This window comes from Furipterus horrens, unplaced genomic scaffold, assembly GCF_987537825.1.
Source record: "Furipterus horrens unplaced genomic scaffold, mFurHor1.1.pri manual_scaffold_8, whole genome shotgun sequence".
In the NCBI taxonomy this organism is placed as follows: Eukaryota; Metazoa; Chordata; class Mammalia; order Chiroptera; family Furipteridae; genus Furipterus; species Furipterus horrens.
In genome coordinates this window covers 91614202-91620760 of record NW_028327178.1, presented here as the reverse complement: position 1 = coordinate 91620760, position 6559 = coordinate 91614202, and the positions used below count along the sequence as shown (strand labels likewise).

The 6559-nt window shown below is 44.7% G+C and overlaps 1 pseudogene; it reads left to right on the top strand.

Annotated features, from left to right (window-relative positions):
- The first annotated feature begins 4304 nt into the window (after positions 1-4304).
- LOC150003449 (large ribosomal subunit protein eL6 pseudogene) lies at positions 4305-5219 on the top strand (annotated as a pseudogene).
- The last annotated feature ends 1340 nt before the right edge of the window (positions 5220-6559 follow it).

Below are 6559 nucleotides of genomic sequence, written 5' to 3'. Positions count from 1 at the left end.
GTTCTGTGATAATAAAGAAATTAGAACCCAAATTAGGAAGCAACTTAAAATTGGGTGCCAGTCATTTCTGTTCTATAAGATCTTTGAATTAGAACTCCCTGGGCCCAAGACTCCAGCTGGTTACAAACTCAAGGCCGTGGGCTCACAGCCCCTCTGGTTCCAACCCAACCACATCTGCCAATGGCAAATGTTCTCTCCTGCTAAGCCTGGGGAAACCCCTCAAAATCCTTTTCAACACAGCACTCCAGATTGCCACGGATCAGATGTATCACATGAGATAAAACCATTAATCAAAACTTTAGTCCCTAAATCAATAGATTGTAGGGAGGGATCCTCAAGCTCCAAGTTACTTTGAATCCAACAAAATAATTGAGACTTTACAGAGGACCTTACAGATACACAGCCCAATGAGATGTTATAAAGATTTTAGGAATTCACCAAGTCCCTAAGGGTTTCCTCTCAGCTCACAAAAAGAGCCAATACCCATCCAATGTCATCTGTCAACAACTAGTTAACTTACTACACCAGATGGCTGCTTTCCCTGATGGTGACAGTTGGGCCCCACAGAGTGTAGTTCTGTTGTCCCTGTTCCTGAGACTAGCATTGTAGAATCTGAATGGCTGTTTGATATTCCAAGACAGTTAAACAAAGCCATCATGTCCATTTGCTTACCTATTGTCCTTGGCTGGGCCCTGGCAGAACTGGAAGAAACTCCCTTCATTCTCATGAAGAGGCAGTGCATTTCTCTGAATATCTCTGTTATTATTATTGATCTCCCTGGGTTTCTTTGTGGCCAGAAATAAGGAATCCAATTTGATTAGGGGCTAATTTAGCCTCCAAGGCAAAACGTGTCAATACAACAGATGAGAATCGTGCAGGCGCCAATTTGGTTAGAGTTGATTGAGCACATTCAGAGCAGTAGCAAGGCCCACCCTCACCCTTCAGGTGCCCCTTAGTCCAGTCATTAGCTGCCTCCCTCCTTTCTCTCCTGACCCCCAATGCAGATAGAGGTCATAAAGTAACAAGCAGAAGGTATTTCCAAGCCTTGGACATTCCACACCCTCATATCTGAGCCTTCGTAACCCCAACCTCTCAGAAGAGGGAAAGGTTAGAGTCAGATTAATCTGGGTTCAAATCCTAACTCTACTATTAATATTATTGCGTGACCATGGGCAAGTCATTGCTCTGAGCCTCATTTCCCTCATCTGTAAAATGAGGATATTAAATTGGCACTTTTTAGGTTGCAATGGCAGCAACCCTGCCTCATCTTTCGCCTCTCACACCCTCACTCTCTTATTCAACCTTATCAAGCCTTTTGCAGGTCCCTCCAAAGTGCCACATCTCTTGTCCAATGGCCTACGGGCCCAACTATTCTCATGGCTAACTTTCCTGCCCTTTATTCTTCACCTTTCAGGTCTCAGCTTAGGAGTCACCTCCCACAGGAAGCTTTCTTTTTCCCCTCCCTCCACACCCAGGCTGTGTCCAGGGCGCTTGCTCCAGACCCCACTGTCCCCTGGGGTCCCATCACAACCCTCATGTCTCTGCCTCATGACTGTCTGCCTCCCCGTTAGACTGTGAGCCCTGAGAAGACAGAGGCTTTGGGTCTCTTTTATCTCTATATCCTTTATATCATGCCCGGAGCAGGCATTCAATGAACAAATGAACAAATCTGTGATGACGAGTTACTGTTCTGGTTACTATGGCTGTGCAACAAATTACCCTAAAACTTACTGGCATGCAACTACTTAATTAGGCTCAGAGATTCTGTGGGTCAGGAATTCAGACAGGGTATGGTAGGCATGGCTTTTCTCTGCTCCATGTTGTCTGTGGCCTGGGCTGGGAAGACATGAGACAGGGAACTGGAGATGTCACCTCTGCAGGTTAATGTTGGCTGCTGGTCTAACCCTTACCTGGGACTTTGAACTAGACCCCTTACAGGTGGCCCGTCCCTATAGCCTGGGCTTCCTCACAGCGATCTTGGGGTAATTAGACTTCTGACATGGCAGTTAAGCACTGCAGTACAGCACTCCAGGGAGCAAAGTGGAAGCTGCGTTGTCCTCTAAGACAAGCCTCAGAAGCCACACAGAGTTACTCCCATTGCCCTCAAAGAAGGTACAGACATGTTTTTAAACTGTCCTAGTTTTCCTTCCAGCTTCTGCTTAGGATGTAGAAAGCTGGAAAGAGTATTATATCCACCTTTAAAACAAGAAAAAAACATAATCTGCAATTTTATATCTTTTCTTGAACCTATCAGAGAGCTGAAATCACAGGTAAAGAAATGCCTTGAAATCTAAGGAAACACAGGCACCTTCAAGGAAGATGGGGCATGAGCCCTTGCTTACATGGAGCAGACACCAAGTGCCATACAAACTAAGAATTCAAGTAAAAATTTTTAACAAGCTTCTCAGGCTGAGCGTGGGCTGGTACAGGGGTATGGGTCCCCTGGGAGCAGCAGACACGTGGGAAATCTACATGATTCATGGGCCCCTCACTTCAGACTGCATGGGTGCTGTGAGAAAGAGTGGGAGTAGGGGGAGCAATCAGAGAAAGCCTGCCTTGTGGTGCAGGTTAGAGGCAGGGAGCAGTAGGAAGAAAGCTGTAAGACGTTGGGGAAAAGGCAGCAAATCCTGTCACCCTCAGTGCCCACTGCAGCTGTGGAAAGAGAATAGAAAACCCCCTCTATTGATGAGGTAGGGGCTGAGTCACTGAGAAGGCCTCACTCCAAGACCCAAAGACACAGTGCCTGTCTGAGACCTAGGCCGTACCATGACAACAGAGAACAACTTCCCCACCTACCTTCTCCCTCTAGGCTACAAGTACCAAGTGATAGACAGCAGTAGTAGGCTATGGGAGGAGGGAAAGAGCACACCCAAAGAACCAATGTGCAGACCACAGGCCAAGTCTATAGTTGAGGGTAGAACAGAATCACAGTGGCAGGGGGGAACCTTCCAGCTACCCAGCTCCCACCCCGAATACAAAGCAATGCAAGAGGATTGAAGCCTGTAGTATAGAGAAGGGAACCATAGTAATAACGAAACTCAACTCCATCTCAACTCCTGTCTGTATTGATTCAACCCCTTATGCTAAAGACCTGGCAAAAGAGAAAGCATGATCATTTCCAGGCATAAGTACTATTTACTTTAATCTCTACTATCCTACGCAAGATGTCTAGCTTTCAACAAAAAAATAGTAGACACATAGGAAGCAAAAGAAAATAACATACTGTCAAGAAACAAAGCAGCCCTGGCTGGTATGGCTCAGTGAATTGAGCATCAGCCTGCAAATCAAAGAGTTGCTGGTTTGATTCCCAGTTAGGGCACATGCCTGGGTTGTGGGCCAGGTCCCCAGTAGGAGGTGCACAAGAGGCAACCACACATTGATGTTACTCTCCCTCACTTTCTCTCTCTCTTCCCTTCTCTCTAAAAAAAAAAAAGCAATCAACAACCAGACTTAGATATTGCCCAGATGATGAAACTATCATACGACGACAAATAACTATAATTTAAAAACTATGATTATGATTAGTATGTAAACATAGACAACATGCATGAACAGATGGGGGAATTTTAGCAAAGAGCTGGAAACTATAAGGGGAAAATATCTAATAGAAATGTTAAAAATAAAAAACACAGTAACAGAGATGAAGATTATTTTAGATGGGCACATGAGTAGAGTTAACACAGCCAAAGAAAGAATCAGTAGAAATTACCCAAATTAGAACACAAAAAGGAAAAGGCCAAAACAAAGCATCCAAAAGCTGTGAGACAACGTCACGGGATGTTATGGAACGTGGGACAATATAACGTGCAGGTAATCGGGACCCCAGACCAGAGGAGTAAGAGAATGGGACAGAAGATATATCTGAAGAGATAATGGCTGAGAATTTTCTGAAATTAATGATGGACACCAAACCACAGATTCAAGAAGTCCAGAGAACACTAAGCAAGACAAAAACAGAAAATAAACAAAGAAAAAAACAGAAACCACACCGTCTTAGACACATCACATTCAAACTACTGAAAACCAAAAGAAAAAGGAAAAATTGAAATCTTGAAGACAGCCATAGAAAAAAAAAGAGTGCATTATAGTCAGAGGAATAAAGATAAGAATTACAGCAGACTTCTCATCAGAAACTATGCAGAGCAGGAGACATCTTCAAAGTTCTGAACCCTGCCCTGGCAGGGTAGCTCACTTGGTTAGAGCATCATCACGATATGCCAAGGTTGAGGATTCGATCCCCAGTCAGGGCACGTACAAGAAGCAACAAATGAATGGATAAATAAGTGGAACAACACTCCCATCTTGCAAGATGGCGGGTGAAAAACCTGAGAAGCCGGATCCTAAGGAGAAGAAGCCCGAAGCCAAGAAGGCCGATGCTGGCGGCAAGGTCAAGAAGGGTGACCCCAAGGCCAAGACGCCTAAGAAGGGGAAGCCCCACTGCAGCCGAAACCCTGTCCTGGTTCGAGGGATTGGCAGGTATTCCCGGTCAGTGATGTATTCACGAAAGGCCATGTACAAGAGGAAGTATTCAGCAGCCAAATCCAGGATTGAAAAGAAAAAGAAGGAGAAGGTTCTTGCTACTGTCACAAAACCAGTTGGTGGCGACAAGAACGGTGGTACCCGAGTGGTTAAACTTCGCAAAATGCCTCGGTACTACCCCACTGAAGACGTGCCTCGGAAGCTGCTGAGCCACAACAAGAAACCCTTCAGTCAGCACGTGAGGAAACTGCGGGCCAGCATCACCCCCGGGACCATTCTCATCGTCCTCACCGGGCGCCACCGGGGCAAGAGGCTGGTTTTCCCGAAGCAGCTGAGCAGTGGCTTGATACTTGTGACTGGACCTCTGGCCCTTAATCTAGTTCCTCTGCGTAGAACACACCAGAAGTTTGTCATCGCCACATCCACCAAAATCGATATCAGCGGTGTGAAAATCCCAAAGCACCTCACTGACGCCTACTTCAAGAAGAAGAAGCTGCGCAAGCCCAGACACCAGGAGGGGGAGATCTTCGACACCGAGAAGGAGAAATATGAGATTACAGAGCAGCGCAAGATTGATCAGAAAGCCGTGGACTCCCAAATTCTGCCAAAAATCAAGGCTGTTCCTCAGTTGCAGGGCTACCTCCGCTGTTTGTTCGCTCTCACGAATGGGCTTTATCCTCACAAGATGAAGTTCTGAGCTTTCGAAAAACCCAATTAAATAACTGATCTGTTAAAAAAAAAAAAAAAAAGTGGAACAACAAATCCATTTCTCTCTCTCTCAAAAATACATTAATAAATTGCCGAAACTTTCATTGTTAAAGTTTGGGACAGAGTGACGTCTTTCAAGTGCTAGAAGAAAAAGTCAACCCAAAATTCTATGCCCAGGGAAAATATCTTCCAAAAATGAGGAAGAAATATAAGACTTCTTCAGTCAAACAAAATCAGAGAATTAAATACCAGCAAACCCGCACGATAACATGTGTTAAAGGAAATTCTTCAGGCAGAAGGAATATGATACCAGAAAGAAAACTGTATCTACACAAAGAAATGAGAAGTGCTAGAAATGGCATAAATGAAGGCAAATATAAAATTTTTCATATTTTAATTATTTAAAAATATTTGACTATCTAAAGCAAATCTGTAGATGTATATCATGTTTGAAAGTATTTGTAAAAATAAAGAGCATGACAAGGGTAACACAAAGGATGGCAGGGAAAAATTAAGTATATTGTCGTAAGATCCTTACACATGTAAAGACATACAATATTATTTTAAAGGTAAACTCTGACAAATTAGAGATGCATATTGTAAACCTTAGGACAACCACTAAACCCCCTACAGCCACCCTCTCAAGAGGTATTTATTCAGCATCTACTGTGTGCCAGATTCTAGGCCCAGTCCTATGATACAAGACCCTTTTGGAGCTCAGAGCTAGAGAATCCAGTGGGTCTGTGGTGACAAGCACCCGGCACATAGGTGACACAGAGGAGACATCAGTGAATATGGATTTCAGTAGTTTATTTCACACTCTTAGGGCTTCATCTTGTCTGGGCCTCTCAGGTTATAGAAAATGGACAGAAGGACAGATGTCACAGGTTAAGTGTGACTTTTCTTGTTGTCCAGAATTGGCAAGAGGACACAGGATACCAGACAAAAGGGTACCGCATTCCTTTTTCAAGACAGCTACCAATATGGAGGGGGAAACATCTTGGAATTTACCAAGGTGCCACCAGACTAGCTCTCCTACCCACAAATGACCCTCTATGAATAAGCAGAAGGTTGGAAGGTAGGTATCTTAGGATTGTTTGGGTGTCCCATGCCTGAGAAGAAAGGGCCAGATGGTACTATGGCTTTTCCCTCCACTGGGAAGGGAAAGGGACTCCTCCTTCCTAGTTCAAACTAAATGAGGGGTGCTCCTAGAGAAATCTCAGAAGTTCAAGGTGCCATTTAGAAGGAATGGCCAGTACCCCATTCCAGTTGGGTGCCGCTCGTTTGGGCTCACCTGCTCTCAGTGCCTCTCTTAGTGGGAAAATAAGTGGGGGGGATGGCAGGCTGAGAGGGGACCTATGAAACAAACTGC